At 39.2% G+C, this 17625-nt stretch overlaps 1 long non-coding RNA gene across 1 annotated transcript in view; it reads right to left on the bottom strand.

Annotated features, from left to right (window-relative positions):
* LOC139127663 (uncharacterized) overlaps positions 1 to 17625 on the bottom strand; it is a 155244-nt gene that overhangs the window by 34719 nt on the left and 102900 nt on the right. Inside the window, exon 3 of the long non-coding RNA XR_011551072.1 lies at positions 13719 to 15016. This is a non-coding gene — a long non-coding RNA (uncharacterized lncRNA). The remainder of the gene's footprint in view (positions 1 to 13718; positions 15017 to 17625) is intronic.

Raw genomic sequence — 17625 nt, 5'->3', positions numbered from 1 at the left:
ACATGAAAAAATCGCAAAAAAATGGCCGCCTCACGCCCATATTAGATCGTATAGCAATATAATTTGACATGCATATACATAGGCCATAGTGTTATGCCTTTGTGCCAAGTTTGAACAGAATCGGTTCAAGGATGTTTGAGTTATGGTTCAAAGACATGAAAAAATCGCAAACAAAATGGCCGCCTCGCGGCCATGTTGGATCGTATCGCAAAATAATTTGACATGCACATGTAGGCCATAGTGTTATGCCTTTGTGCCAAGTTTGAACAGAATCTGCTCAAGGATGTCTGAGTTATGGTCCAAAGACATGAAAAATCGCAACAAAATGGCCGCCTCGCGCCCGTATTGGATCGTATCGCAAAATAATTTGACAAGGATATGAAAGCTATAGTGTTATGCTTTTGTGCCAAGTTTGAACAGAATCTGCTCAAGGATGTCTGAGTTATGGTTCAAAGACATGAAAAATCGCAACAAAATGGCCGCCTCGCGCCCGTATTGGATCGTATTGCAAAATAATTTGACAAGGATATGAAAGCTATAGTGTTATGCCTTTGTGCCAAGTTTGAACAGAATCTGCTCAAGGATGTCTGAGTTATGGTCCAAAGACATGAAAAATCACAACAAAATGGCCGCCTCGCGGCCATATTGGATCGTATCACAAAATAAATCGACGTGCATCTGTAGGTCATAGTGCTATGCCTTTGTGCCAAGTTTGAACGAAATTGGTTTAGCAGTGTCTGAGAAACTGTTGATGACGGACGGACGGACGGACGGACGGACGGACGGACGGACGCACAGACGGGACCCAATCTATAAGTCCCCGCCGGACTTCGTCCGCGGGGACTAAAAAACTAATTATACGTAAGGTGTATGATGTTGTGTACTTCACTTCTGACTAGAGGAGAAGATGGATCAATTCCGTCTTCTAATCTGTGTTTCTTTGTACAGAAATGTATCTTCATGGTCTAACCCATAAATAATTTTTTCTTGATGTCATTTTTGTATCATTTTTTTCTCCAATCCTGTAACGATTTATATATATGGACATGCTCACTGTCCAAAATAATGAATTAATAATAATGATTATAATTAAAGCCAAGGTAGCAATGTAGTAAGTGATTTGATAGTGTATTACATATGATCCAAAATGCATTAATATTTAAGTGAAACAAAGGAGCAACCAAACAAAGGGGTTTGACCTGTTACATATAACAAACGGGAAGTTAATATCTTAAAGATTTCAGCTCATGCATTGTCATCATGAATGATGAAGCCTGAATTCTTTCTATGCTGTTGACTAGAGCTCATTTGGCTATTGAATTAATTAATTTATGATACTGAAAATTAAATGTTTTTTGTCATAACTTTTGGATACATATTATAGCAGCATCAAATGAACTTATCACCTAAAACAAGAGCAATATAAAGCTTCAAATCAAAAATTTACTGAAAGTAGACCTTAATTTTAATGTGCTGTATGCTTCTGTACTCGCAACTATAATAGTTTAAATAGATAATTGTTACTTACAGCTTTGTATAATATTTAATACATCTCCTCAATTTCCTGTCACTCTCTCTGATTATAGAAATAAAGTTTCTTTGTTCAAAAGTATATCAATTGCAAGTTCTTCTCCTGCATACTGTACGTTGAAGCACCTGTTATATAGCTTGTCTTCTTAGCGTCCATATGTGTACAATGCAAATTGTTATTGTTTACATTTTAATTCTAGTCCAGACCAGAATTCACTTCTCAAAATAACAATGTCTACACATGTACTGGCTGAGTTCAATGGGATGTTCTAATGTTTCAATTGGATTACTAAGGGACTGTCTAATAGGACTCATAGTGTTATTATTAGACTACTATAGGACTGTATAATAGGACATGTGTAATGTTCCTGTTGGACTACCATGGGACAGTCTCACAGGACAGGTGTCCCATCCTATTGAACTATCTTGGGAGAGTCTCGTAGGACAGTTGTTGCATACCTATTGTAGTACTGTAGGATCCTCTCATAGGACAGGTGTCACATTCCTATTGGACTACTATGAGACAGGTGTCGCATCCTATTGAACTATCTTGGGAGAGTCACGTAGGACAGTTGTTACATACCTATTGGAGTACTGTAGGACCGTCTCCTCATAGGACAGGTGTCACATTCCAGTGTTGGCGCTAGGAACATTTACATTGTAGCCACAGTCTATTAGTGTGGCTAAAATGATCAAAATTGTTGTAGCCACAAGCACACCAAACAAATCAATTTCACATACAAATTGCACAAACCCTATTTTCAATAACGTTTGCACTTTATTATCCAAATGTTGGTCCAGGGCTGTTGTACATACACTTAAATTCCTTGACAGATAAACTGCTGAGCACATTTTCTGCCAATTTTAAAGCTGCAGATAATAATGACAAGGAGTACGGTAAAACTCCAGGTCCTTTGTGAAAGTTGTCTGTCCTTCAATTAAAAAAAAATATTTATAAAACAAAATTAGTCTTAACTTTGTTCAGATCTATATTCCATGAATGCTATTGAATAAATTGACCCCTTTCTTTATAGACAGGGACAAAAAAATTCTGTTTATTTTTAACGTTGATTATGACACAAACAACAAATAGAGTTCCAGAACTGAATAGCTCACGAGGGACTGTGTTTAATCTAGTTTCTTTCCCAGGTAAGAACAATCAATAAACTATTTGTAGTTGGCAATCATAGCTGCCCGCAAGCCGCATCGCATCGTACCGTGCATTCATAACTCATTTGCATTGTTTGGGTGTCTCGAAACTACCCAAACCGTACACGGACCGGAGTATTGGAGTATACAAATTGGGGATCTTGAAACTTTTTCACGCATGCTCATTTAAGCTCTGGGCAAAGTCAACGCCATCATTTTTTCAGGCTGTCAGTTGTACGGTCAGGAAGTCTGCCGTAGATCATCGGTTTACGTACGATAAAGCAATGAATTATTTTGTTCAAAGGCTAGATATTTAAATGACTGAATATTTCGATAGTCTGACCAATCTAAGGGTTATTTTGATACGTTAAAAGTGATAGAACTGGCGTGATTAACGATGGTGCACGCTGTTTGGAATACGTTGTGGCTGGTATGCTGGCCGACATTAACTCAAATTACCCTTCATGCTTGCACCCTGACATGACGTACATGGACAAATGTTTCGTACGATGCTTGCAGCGTTTGTGCCGGAAAATTTGGATTGCGGAAAATAATGTAGACTTAATTGTAAAAACGACTAGTTGTTAGAATAGTAGGCTACATAAATAATCCAGTACATATTTTGGATCGATCACAATGAACACCCGCATGTCGAAATTCCTGGTCCTTCGGGAAAACCGTCGGTCTGGGATCGCAGGACTGACGTGACTTTCGAAGGTGTCTAGGGTCAACACGGCACCTGGTCACGAGCTTTTGCCACGAGTGGCAAAGGCGTAGCAATTTTTTTGCCACATCGGACATTTATTCGCAATTTGCGGCTGTGCGAACGTTAGCGTGAACACTGCATTCCTATTGGACTACTATGAGACTATCTCATAGGACATTGTCTCAAAATACTATTGGACAGTCCTATTGGAGTCATATTGGACTGATTCCTATTGGAGTCCAATAGGACTTTTTTTGCGCTCCGTATTTCCTCTCTGCTGTGCTGGGTTTACAGCTCTTGGCTGAAGCAAGTTAGCTGTTGTACGCAACAATGTTCTGGTTCTTCTGTTCATCAAACGTTGAACTGGACTTGAACTCATCCCTTGTGTTTGTGTGTTGCGCTGGTCCAACAATGCAAGATTTCCTAAGCATGTTTTTTGCTTTCTTAACAGCTGATTCGACTTTTCCATTTGCTTTGCTATGGTGCGGACTAATGGTCACATTGTCAAAGTCCCATTCCTTTGCAAAGGCTGCTAATTTGTCAGAGATATATTGCAGGCCATTGTCTGATACAAGTGTCTCAGGTATCCCATGACTTGCAAAATGACATTTCGTTGCTCTGATTACCGTTGCAGACTTGGTATTAGGCAACTTTTCAAGCTCATAGTAGTCACTGTAAATAATCAACAGTTACCAGGTACTCTTCATTCCTGAAAGTAAACAAATCAGATGACACCTTTTGCCATGGATGGTGAGGAATTTCATGGCTCATCAATGTTTCCTTGGGCTGTGAAGTTTAAAACAACAAGTGACAGACTTCACACGATGAGATGTGATTCTTGAGGTCAGAGGTCAGTCCTGGCCAGTATAGAGACATTCCCGAGCTCTGCGTAGACAACCATCTATTCCAATATGGGATGAATGGATGCGTTTCTTCATATCATCTCTTAGACTCAGCGCTATGACGACTCTCTCTCCTCTGAAAATGAGACCATCTTGAACAGATTATTAATCTCTCAGGTTAAAGTATGGTGAGACCTGTGTTGGAATCTGGTTCTTCTTTTCAGGCCACCGTTGTAGGATCACACTTCTCAGCATTTGCAGAGATGCATCCTGCTCTGTAGCATTGCAGGTCTGTGTCAGACGCTCTTTTCGTATGGCAGGAAACTTACTATTTTGACTTTGTCAAACAAGGTTTCCTTGGTAGTAGTTGAGGGTAGGCACGATCTTGACAGCGTATCTGCAAAATACATTTCTTCGCCTTTTTGTAGACAACATTCACATCATAGTTCTGCAAACGAATCATCATGTGTTGCAATCTTCTCATAGCTTTGTGCAGTGCTTTCTTTTGTATCATTTCTAGTGGCTTATGATCACTATATACTATGGTATGACGGCCATATGTGTAATCATGAACTTCTCTAGGGCCTAGACAATTGCCCACATTTCCTTTTCAATTTATGCATACCTGACTTTAGTCGCTGTCAAAGCTCTGCTGGCATATGCGATGGGTCGTCCTTCTTGCACAATTGCTGAACCAAGATCAGATTGGCCGCTGTCACACTGTATTTCTAAGTGCTTTGCAGGATCATAGTAAGCTAACACTGGTGTAGAAGTTATCAGCGACTTGAGTTGAGTGAGTGCTTGTTCCTGCTTCTCACTCCAGTGCTATTCAGTATCACTATGAGTCAGCTGTCTGATGGGCTTCATCACATCAGATAAGTTTGGGAGGAAACAGTTTAGATAGTTTACCATTCCACTGAGTCGCTGAACATCTGTGATATTATCAGGTCTGGGCATTTTAGTGATTGCCTCAATCTTTGCTGGGTAAGCTTTCAAGCCCTCTTTGGTCAACAAATGTCCATGAAAGGGAGTCGTTGGACATCGGCTATTGACAAAGGTTGAGACGACCCAAACTAGCCAAAATTAGCCAAACCAGCATAAACCACTAAAACGACCCATATCATCAAGTAAACGACCTAAAACAAACATTCTAGGTATTCAGGGATACAATAAAACTCCACCTTCTGGAGAAACCGTCGACAGAATTGCGGGCAGCCATGTTGTTGGTACTATCAATTACCAAGTTGTGGGGCTCATTCGATGACACAACTGAAAACGAAAATAACTTCAGCATCGTAACTGGGCTCACCGAAGGAGGGCGCTTTTTCAAACTTTGTGCAGTGCAGTGCTAGTGGGGCATAATTGACGAATTTTCGAAAACATGTGGTCTCCAGACTCTCATTCACCGGCCAATAATGTGCAGGTGAGTGAAAAAAAGGTTAAGTTCTACGATTTTTAGTGTTTAACTATGTTTTGGAAGATTTTGCGCTTTTTTTGCTCCAAGAGAGACTCTTTAATGATTTTCCATCAATGCCATCTATTTGCTATTTATTTGCTAGATCTTCAACTTTCCATGGTAACCTGCATGCACGCATATATATGTTTGTGTGCATGCATGCATGCATGCACATATATGCAGGTATGTGTATGTACATGTATGGAACCAGGGCCACGGCACATGTTATCTTAATATTTGGTTTGTAGAATTTATTCAAATAAATTAATGTTGGTATCAAAAAAAATGTGAATGAGCTGTAAAAATGTAATAAACTAAAAACTTTGATCTCATTCCTTGGTAAGCCACTAAACACGACAACGGGGAAATTCCCTGTGCTACACTTTACGTTGTAAAAGCAGTAACAATCTTGCACAGCGCCCTCTATTGAAGAAACAAACCGAACCCCTTAACTCGTTGATGGCATGTATAGGAATTTGCAATGATCGAAAATGCCGGCTGGTTTTCGCCGTTTTGGGGGCGGTTTCTCCAGAAATCTGAGACATATTTCATCCCTGTGCTTATTTTAGGTCGTTTACTTGATGATATGGGTCGTTTATGGTGGTTTATGGTGGTTTGGCTAATTTTGGCTAGTTTGGGTCGTCTCAACCTTTGTCAATAGCCGTTGGACATCATAGTTCAAATTTATCTGGGTTCAGGCTGATTCCCTTTTCTGACTTCTAAGCAGGAGCTTCTCCAAGTTGGCATCATAGTCAGGATCGCTTGTACCTATGACAAGAATATCATCTGTGATGGAAAACACTCCAGGCAAACCCTCTAGAGGTTGGTTTAACCTCTTCTGTAAAATCTCATTGGACACCTTCAGACCAAAGGTAGTCTCAGCCAACGATATCTACCGAATGGCGTAATGAAGGTAGTTAATAGACTAGACTCTTCATCAAGGACTAAGTGCCAATACGCTGATGACAGATCAACTTTTGTGAACACTTTAGTGTTGGACAACTCTGGCAGGAGTTCATCCAAAATAGGTAGCTGGTATCTTTCCCACTTCAGGGCTTCATTGAGAGGTTTTGGATCAAGATAGATTCCAATTTCACCAGAACTCTGGTAGTTGTCATGAACTGGCTGGTCCATGCAGTAGGCTCGTCTACTGTGGTCAATACTCCAAGTTTTGTAAGGTGATCAAGTTCTGCCTTTAACCGTTTTCTCACCGAGACTGGTCCTGATATGGCCTGCAAAGTGATGGGTACTATATCTTGGTCAACGTGCAGGTGTACCTCACCTTCTAGCTTTCCAGGCTTATTGTTGAATACACCTGGATATCTACTAAATATTTCTTCTTTGTTGTTAGCCCTTACAGAGTTGACTGCTTTAAAGTTTTCTCTGTGTACAGATATATAGTAATTTCATCTGTTCAGTTGCACGGGCACCAGGTAATGAAGTCTGGTTTTCACTGACTATGACAAACTCCACCGAGTAATTCTTGCCCCATTTCAGGTTGGGCACTTTCAGACGAGATATGCCCAACGGTTTTGCAGTTGTGCCGTTCCACATGACAAGTGTATTTTCACAGGACTTAATCTCTTGTACTGTGAGGTACTTTGCAGGCAAAAGATTGACTGTAGCTCTGCAGTCCAGCCTGAAGTCTACTAGCTTCCCATTGACAATCATTTCAGCATGAGCTTCTTTATCATTAGTGCTGACTGCATTTACTTTCACAGTGCTCACTCACTCAGACTGATGAGAGTCACTGGATCCATCAGTTTCATGAATGGTGTGAGTCTTATGTGTCGTGTTACACTTCTTCGCACAGTGGTTTCTGCCCTTGCAAGAATTGCCTATCTTACCCAAAGCTGAACACCTTGTCTTCTCTAAGACATGAGAGTAACCACTGAATTTATATTCAGCAACTCGTTTGACTTCTGAGTTTTCTTTCTTGTTTCCTTCCCTTTTCATAGGACTTTTGGGTTTCTGTTTGATCTTCACTTTGTTTACGGGTAGACTCTGCTGTTCACTCATAGTTTTCATCTGTGAGTTTGTCACTTCAGCACTTCGGCATATGTCAATGAATTTGCTCAAAGTAAGTTTATGTTCTTGTAGGAGACGTTCTTTGATAGCGTTCTCTCTTATGCCAACAACAAGATGGTCTCTGATGAGCGAGTCATGCAAACACTGACAAAAATTGCGAGATTTCTCAGAGCCGTGATGTAAGCATCAATAGTTTCTCCCGCCTCTTGAATTCGTTTGTTGAACAAATATCGCTCGTAGGTTTCATAGGTCTGTCCAATGAAATGATCATCAAACTTCTTCAGCACAGTATCGAGTAGAGTTTTGTTTTTGTCAGGTCCATATTCAAAACTGTTGGATATTTTGAACAATTCCAGCTTGGTCAATTTGTAGAAATAGAGCAAGGTGATACGCTTAAGCGTGACTATGTAGCTGTGTGATGATACTATAGTTCTCCCATGTTTGCTTGCAAACTTTCCATTTCTCAACCATATCTGTGCTGCTAGATAGGTCTAGACGTGGAGGAGGTTGAATTTGTGGTACAATGGGTGCAGGAGCCAAGACTGGAGGGGCACCATTACTCTGTGCATTCTCTTCAGGAGAAGTCATGACGATCGGCTATGTGTTTCAGACACAACAAATATGGCGGAACCACGTGCGTAGCTGTGCAAGTCCACTGAGTGTTTACTCACCGTCGGGTTTCTATAACTTTTGCAGGTTGACTTTTCGTTGTCAGTCTCAATATAGTAGTCGAGGCATTCTAGGCTCTTTGCGGACCGCTGCCACCATGTTTCATGCTGAGATTTGTGGTCTAGAGGGTGGACATGACACTGAGTACAGGAGTGCAGTAACACTGAACTTTAATGAACTGCCATACTGGAAGGAATTAGAAAATACATCTCAATGAGTTCTGACGTCATGAGCCTCACTTTGGCATCAAGACTGATTAAGGATGTACTGTCCTTACAAACTCATGCAATAATGCAACTATGGTCTCTATAGCATTCATGAAGAAAAAAGATGAAGTTATACTTTTGAAAGAACAAGTGTCGTAAATTTTTCAGGCTTGTTTTCATACAGGTCTTTTCAAAATAGTATACACTATGCAAACTAGAAAAACTGACATGAGAACAATGCTGTTGACAAACATGCTTGGCTTTCAACATGGAGTTATTTTTACCTCCATGGTTAAAAATACACCAAATACAATGGTACAGAATTACAAACATGAGATAGCCATGACATGGCCGTTTTATGATAAGTGTTCAATACTGCAAAGCTACATAGCGTCCTATCACATGATCGAGGTATAGCGTTTTGAACGGGATACAGAAACTCTGCAAAGGGAGAAACGATCGTTGACATGAGTAGTCAATGTACTTCAGCAGGTAGCCCACAGATTGCGGATTGAGAAAATAATTGTGTCCCAGTAAATAACGGAATATTTATGTACATTAACTCGATATTATTCAAATTTCCAGCTCATTGCAAAAAATGTATTCAAAAATTTGTCACTGACAAATACTGCACTGTACGGAAAAAACAGTCTGTAGAATAGTTCAACTCAGTTACTACCCGAGACAAACACTTGTGTTGTTAATTTTGATTTCATTTCACAAACTTCATACTTCCTTGAGTATCGCGTATTTCAGCCTTTGTGAAGCCATTTATTGATATTTTCAATTTTTGTCTGGCTTTGTTGTGGAACATGTTGAATCGTCTCTGTGGACATGTAGGCACTAGGCCATGGTGCAAACATATTCAGCCAATTATTGTTTCGAAGCAAACAGTTCTATCACAGAAACACCATCAATTCTCTCTAGCAAAGTTGCGTTAAATATTCAGTAAAATGTCACATAACGTGAAAAGTCTGACGGGGTCGAAATGACCTGGGTAATGGGTTCGAGGTGACCAAAACAAGTGTAAATTACTGGATCGAAGCGGACAGGAGTCGGGATGACCTGTTCCCTAAGCGAGCTATCTTTAAAAGTCTGTTTCGTCGCAAAAAATGTCAACTTTTAAAACCGTCATTTATGTACTGATGTTGTTCTCAGCATCACAAACATGTATGCCTCTGCTAAGTATCACAGCAAATAGCTATATTTGAGTGCCCCGTAAATGGGATCCTCATTTTTTGCGAACCAGGAAGTCTCGCTCAATGCATTTCCTATTGATAGCAAGGGAAACTACCTGCGTTCCATGCACCTTTTTTTCAGTGCCAGTGCAATGCTATCTGTGTAAATTTTGTGGCGATATGCTCCTGCGTGATGGAAAACCTCTCTTATTCTAACATGGATGTAGTTGACTTGGACTTTAATTTCGTAAATGTGATGTCCATGCAGTGAGTTGGGGTTGGCGCGCTTATAATGCAAGCTGAGTCATTTTTTAGTTGACTTCATTGCTTATTGGAGAGGTTTTTCCAGGATTGGGGGCCATGACAATGCAAATCTATATCTGTTTCTGTACTGCGCCCTTTCAGATCGCCTCTAACTCCTGAAAACAATGGTAGAAATCCATCATGCGGTCCATTTCCAAGCCAAGGGTTCAAACCCACAATCGGGTTCAAACCCACAACATACGGCATCAGACGCCAGAATATTTGTGTGCGGGAAAATTTTTCCACCAACGAAATTTTTCGTCTCAAAGCGTTAAAGTTCAGTATGCAAAATTTGTAATGCTGGAAGCCTTTTTGTTTGCCAAGGACCTAAAAGCTGCCACGTGATTGGCCCAAATGATGGCATAATGTACATTGAAGATACTATGATATAACATTCTTGAAAGTCATTAAAGCCCCAATAGCTGCTAATTTTATGCATCATTTTCATGATTTTATTTTCAAAGCAAAGTTTGTTCATGTGAATGTACTAATTGAAGGACGTGTATAGAAGCTGGGCTTCCGCTGCCGCTCGCAAATTAGTGAATTGAGAAAAAAATCTGCTGTTTACGAAATATTGTCACACCGCATTCGTATTTTTATGAGAAAAAGTACAGGCTTTGGACATTTGGGCATCGTGTCATAACATACAGCGATGTTCTCGAAGGAGGCGATTGAGACCACCTGCATATGAGAATGATGTCATTCAAAATAAGGGTCTTCATAATGATTATTTTGACTGGTCGTGGAATGTGGACTTTTCACATTATCAGCCAAACATATCATCTGAGACTTGCTTCTTCCGCTGTCAACGCACAGCCACGTTTTTGGCTGGGACAAACATACGTCTTTGAAGCATCCCAAATGCCACCAATACAATATCTTTTCCCTGTACTCTTAAATATAATGTTAAGATTATCCATTGAGAGTAAAAGATAGGACTTTTTCTCTAATCGGATTGACATATAAATATAAAAAGGTAATAAATCCCTTCGAAGTGTTGTATAAAGCTATTTGAGCTGGTTGAGCGTACGTTCACAAAGCTAAAGATCATGCCGATGAACTGGACAAGGTTTTCCGGTCACACAAGCTCTGTGCGTTCGAAAGGAGACAAAAGGGAGGTTTTTGTTTTGTATCATGAACGTTTATAACACTAAAACAACAAAGTGGGGAAAATCAACACAAAAAATGAGACTTTCACTAAAACGTACTCTTCAACTGTTCAATGTTCAATTCAGACTCAGTGAGTTGCGGGATGGCATTGTGAAAGCTATTAAAGATAGCCTGCAATGAAATCTAATCTGACACGCGATAAAAGGTAAATTAATCTAAGTTGAATATCTGCTGAAGATTGAACAGTAATTACATGCTGGATTACAAACCATGTTTCCTTCAGTACCTGTCAAGAAATTTATTGCAAATTAGTTTGCAAATATTTTGCTATCTGAGAATGGTTAGAATAATTTTGTAAAAGCAAAAGCTAACGATTCCGACAGAATTGAACAAATCATATTAAATGTCATTTACAATAGGTTTGTCCCGTAGGACACTCAGGGATTGTTACAATAGGACAAGCATGGTCTCACAAAATTCCTATTGGAATTTCATTATAATGGCTTTGTCCAATAGGACTTACAATCACCATTCCTATAGGACCTGTCTGGTCCAACACCATTCCTGTGTTACTCCTATTGGACCACTTTCAATCCCACATGATTTGGTTACATGACTTTTTTGTAAGGGGCAGAAATAGCTGACACAGGCAATGTACTACAACAGATATGCTCCCAATCTGAAACCTTCAGAGGAGGGAGATGTAGTCCGCACAAAGTCATTAACCTTAGTCAAAACGAATGGCACAAAGCAGTTCTGATCGTTTACATGAAAGACCCTATGAAGTGGAAACACCAGAACTACGTAAAAATGCAACAGGATGCATCTGAAGAAAGCCAACATGCCATCATTGATAAAGCACCAACTGATTCGTACACTACTTCTTTCACACCAGCAAATACTGCAAGTGCTCTGTGTGACTCTTCTGCACAGAAACCTCAGATGTTGTACATGTGTATGTCAAAGCCAGTACAGTCACCACACTGAGAAGGCACCAGTGCGTCCAACACAATCAGTATCTTCCATGGGTCCCTGACACCTAGTGCTGTACCCCTAGAAGTGGTTGTGTTGTTGTATCACCTGCTTACTTGAGTGACTATACCAAATAGCTGTTGAACGTTGCCAGCTTTCTGCATTCTCTGGACATGCATGTTCTGATTGCATTTTGCTTGTATTTTGGGCCATATTCAATTTCTTGAAATTTCAGTGTTTTGGTTTGACCAGTATTATATGAAGGTTACACTCAAAAAAGGAACTAGCCAGACAATGTCTTTTGCCTTGAAAAGAAAACGGGTGTTGCATATTGTATGAGTTTGTAAGGACAGTACATCCTTAATCAGACTTGATGCCAAAGTGAGGCTCATGACGTCAGAACTCATTGAGGTGTACTTTCTAGTTCCTTCAGTATGGCAGTTCATTAAAGTTCAGTGTTACTGCACTCCAGTACTCAGTGTGTCATGTCCGGAGAGTTTATCTCAAGAACATGTAAATGGAAATCCACGAGATTTCCAAAGAAAGGAAGTCACATCAGCTGCCTCCTGCCGCAGATCCCCTGATGAATTACTGTAGAGCTCTGCACATTTTTAGGTTCAACTGCATTGTAAAATGAAGCAAATATCTACAAAAATGTCTACAATTTCTCAACAAAACAGATCGATGTGAATGTGACAGGACATAGCTAGCTAGCGCAGGGAGCAGGAAGCCTAAAAATTGTTTTCTGACTTTCAGTTGCACTGTAACATAACCTACATATGACACAGCTCTAGATCACAAATCTCAGCATGAAACAACTACATTTGTGCATTACAATTTGAAAAATGTTTAAAGTTTGCCAATAAGCTATAAAAATTTTGGTGGGAGAATACTGCTTATCCTATTCAACGAGTCATATGAAAATACACGTCCAGTATTTTCTCCTATCTCAGTTACATTTACAGTAAAATAGACATTGTGATTAATGCTTTTGTAATACATTTTGTCATGCACTCCTGTGTCAGTGGAGCTATTCACTTACTCTCCAAATTCACCTGGATGATTTCTGGAGAGTGAATTTTAGCTCCCCTGCTATATTCAAAGCCCTGCTTCCCAAGCTTGATTGTCGTAGGACAGTAGAGCAGCATTTACTACACTATCTGAAAGGTCCACAAAATTTCTGGCAGGACCCAACACATTAAATTTTTTACTATTCCTGTGTGAAAGTTAGTTTTTTACACGGATGTCGAACCCAGTGCGTGGGATTGACATAGTGAAATATAAACAGCTTTATAGATTAAGTCTCTTTTTATAATTATGCAACCTTTCTTGACCAAAGTTTTATCAATTTTTCATAAATTATTTTATGGCTGACTATCTATCAATATCACCATGTTTCATCCGCTCATGTGGAAAATTACTGTAACAGTTTATTGAAATTCAATCAAAATACAGCAAATTCAAGTGCCACAATCTCATTTGCAGTAGGCTGAGTACATGTATTGTTTCTTGCAACATGAAAGAACTTTACTTCTCCTGTAATGTAATGCATCTAAAAATTCAAATTACCTTCAGGACTTTTCTCCTCTCCTTCTTGTAGAAAAACACCACATGCTGCAGAACACCAATCAGCAAACTTTGTATGACTTTCAGCAATTATGCCAGTCTTTGCACTTTCAATGAGACACTCTTTCAATCTTTAGCAGCTTTTATGTGATCTGAATATTTCTTGATAACATTTGCAACAGCCTTCCTCCACTCATCTTTATCATCCTCTGATTGATGAAGTCCGACATCTACAATGACATGCTTAGCAAGTAGAGGAAAATGTTCCTTGAGAAATTCAGCAAATCCACAGTTGCTTGTGATGACTGAAGGAATGCCAGCAGTACAAGCCATGAGAGGAGTTATGCCAACTGGATCAGTTTTGGGGCCATGTATCAAGATGTGACTTTGCTGTATTATTTGACTCAGCTCAATCACTGACACTGTATGGACCTTATTAATCTCCAATTTAGGGGCACTGTCAGTAAGTTTGAGAAACTGCTCCTGAATTCTTCAAACTGGTTTACTGGATGTCCAGCGGCAAACTTCCATTTGGATGTTAAGTCCATAGTGTCATAGAAGGAAGTGGAAACTCTCCCTACAGCACCTGCTACTGCCTTATATTCATCACAACACTTTGTTAGTGATTCACGGACATGGGACAAAAGTTCAACATTATTTGTGATGTGTTGTTCTCCAAATTGTAAGTTGCATATGCTTTCTTCAACAAATGGCAGGTAGCATATATGTAGGTCTCTATTGTCAACTTTGTTGCTGAAAGAATTCCATACTTTTGGCCCTACTGATAGTACAAGACTTGCACCCTCAGCAAGTTCCAGCATATTTCTTTCAAGTTCATGAGCATTTTGTGGATTTGATATCACATCTGGTGGGATGGTATGGAAGACTGGCACAAACTCAGCTACCTTGAAGATTTCTCTCTGTAAACTACATGCTGCATTTGCAGTGTTGTGATTTTGATCAGCAGTTACATGGCCAATGATTACACCAATGTTTTTGCATTTCTTAATATGAGGATACATGGACTGATGAAGCAATAACCAGTCTATTGATGGATTCTTGTTTGCAACCAGATCAATTTCCTTCGGGGTTACTAATGTTATTCCATGTTTCGCAGCATCAGCCTCGTCTTCCTGAGTGGCTTGCAGTACCATGTAGTACACATCAAGGTCATGTTTCCTGAGGATACAGGCATTTTCCTTTGAACAAGTGTAACCTGTAAATCCCCATGCCTTGGTAACCATTCTGTTGCTACCACTATGCTGCTACCACCAATGCTGCCATTTCACTCAACTGCAAACCTGAAATTGAACAAAAGAGAATGTATCTTTCTGTCAACATCAAATTATAAGACATTATGACCACCTATTATCAGCATTTATCAACAAACCCAAAGATTGTAAATTAGACAGACCACAGAGTCAATGTGCAACATATTACTGAAAGGTATTGCGATTTTAAGTCCATTTAGGTGTGTACCGGTATATGGAGAAAAAGCAGGAGACATATTTTTAAATGGTTTGTTGAGTGACAATCATGTATGCATCTCTTGAAACATTTTGCGGTTATAAGGTATAACCAGAGGATTCCCTACTACTCATGCCGTTTGTTCAGTTCCATTTTGACGGTCAGCTTTTCATGCGGATCTTTATGGCCAATCCTGCTCTTAGATAAACCAGTCTTTGCTGCTACAGAGCCCAAAAGCCTACATGCTGAAAGAAGCTGAAGGCAAGGCCTCATGGCGGATTTTTTCGTTCATTCAGTTTTAATCAATTTGTTCACCCAAATGAAAATGTTGGCGTGGTTCACCTTCTAGCTCATTATATATTTGAAAAAGTTATATTTTGAATAAGAGGCATTTTAATCTTGCTAATCACATTTTTTGAGTGTCAGTCTTTCAATCCATGCCATTTCAGAATGACAATAGACAGTTCAAAATAAAAGTTGTTTTTTCTACATAATACCATACTCTTCTTTAAAGTGAAATATTACATTTAAGAAAAAGTGTCAAGTTTTTTGTCCTAAATTAATTTAAATACCAATATTGAGTTTTTTTACCCCAAATATACACTCCCTTCATCCTTCAAGTACATTTATAGCTATCACACTAGTTTTTATATGCTCTGCTTTTTTAAAAATGTGTGGTATGAAGTTTCCTTGTCACCATTGATAAGAAATCTTTCTTTGAAAATCATGCATTAGGGAAAGACTGCATAAACTTGCATGGTACCTGAAACCCGGGTCCTTGCCTGACCAACTCGGGTGACAAACAGAAGACTTTTAATCCCCCAAAGTGTTAATGTTCCATTGTTACGTTTATCTTATCCAGCTGGTGCCATTGTAGGTAATGCAGGTCTGTGGAATTAATCCTCTGATAACAAAGTAGAGAAGTAGGTTATTCCAAAGTTAATGGAGCTGTCCTGTATTTAAATGTAGAGTCAATGAGTACCCTCACCAGTGAATGATAAATATAGTGCATTCTCGTGGTATACACAGGAATACCACGAGATTTTGACCAGTTCACGACATATGCACGAGTGATAGCTCGTGCATATTATATGAAGTGAACTGGTCAAGTTGAAAGCTCGCGCAATGCCAGCCGTGGTATGACACCAATATACCACGGTTCTTTTCGCGTCCCTACCAATCAGATCGCTGGATTTGCACCATCAATATACTGATATGATATAATTGTAAATAAATCATATTTAGCAAAGACAATCTCAAATCATCCCAATACAAAAAAGTACCTGCTCGTGTTGCAGGGAAATAAACTTTCGAAGTTTTTCATCAGCAAATATAAAATTGAATATTAGAATGCTTGTCATGGACACTTTAGGATATTTTACAGCCATCTCGTACAATGAACGACAACAAAACTGACAGATAGCACCTTAACCTTGACTAAATTTATTAGCAAATAATGTCGACAACCAAGCGTAAACAATCCACTGACCTTGCCATGGAGGCAGTCAGCTGAAGAGTAAACAATGCACTGTGCCAAACCCAGAACATTCACATTGTGCACCAAAAAACCAAGCAATTAAACAACAAGTCATTGTTGATGACACAGTCCCCACTTGTTAATGGGTACTTTGATTACAAGTCCTCAGAGAGGAGAGAGTCCTCTTCATTAATTAGGTCTGTGATAAAAATACTTTGATATAGATGGTGCTCAATTGCCAGAATGAGTTCCATGGTGATGAAAACAATATAACCAATGTAGGCCGCCATCCAAATTACAAAAGGTCATTAAATCAGTCAACTAGGAATTAATCAACAGGATATTGCCAAACATTTTTGCATACTATCCAAACACAAACAGATTATCACCGGTACCATATTTCATAAAGTTTGATGCAGTATTTACAACACTATGACTCAGTATGAGATCAACATCTGTATCAAGTTTCATCAACTTTAACATGTAGTATTTGTGGATCTATCGCTCTCATTAGGAAAGTTCATTACATATGCAATTACAAATTAATTAAAATGACACTGATGCAGTGTTTTGCCCGGGAATTGTAAAGGTGGGACAAAGTGTCCAATGACTGTTAAAAAAGGGGGACACTGAGTTACAATAGGGGGTCAATGGTGAATGAGGAATGCAAAGCAAAGTAAAGTCACCAAGGCAGAAAGGTATTGTAAACATGTAGGGCTGTTGTTTTCCATCAAAAATTTGATATCATGAATACATACATTCATTTTAAAATTAAGATTGCTCGACGTCTCCTATAATGGTTTGTGACAAAGTCATTTTAACTGGTTGTATCTACAGTTTTGAATGGTAAAACAAGACATCATCATGATTAAATCAATTTCATGCGCTTTTTTCTTTTATGGGGATTCTTGCCATTTATTGCATTACCGTACATGTGTTTAACAGAAATAAAGCAGGGTTAGTATT

Source organism: Ptychodera flava, unplaced genomic scaffold, assembly GCF_041260155.1.
Source record: "Ptychodera flava strain L36383 unplaced genomic scaffold, AS_Pfla_20210202 Scaffold_34__1_contigs__length_2629520_pilon, whole genome shotgun sequence".
In the NCBI taxonomy this organism is placed as follows: Eukaryota; Metazoa; Hemichordata; class Enteropneusta; family Ptychoderidae; genus Ptychodera; species Ptychodera flava.
The sequence above is the reverse complement of the archived record's forward strand: the minus strand, read 5'-3'. Positions and strand labels throughout refer to the sequence as shown.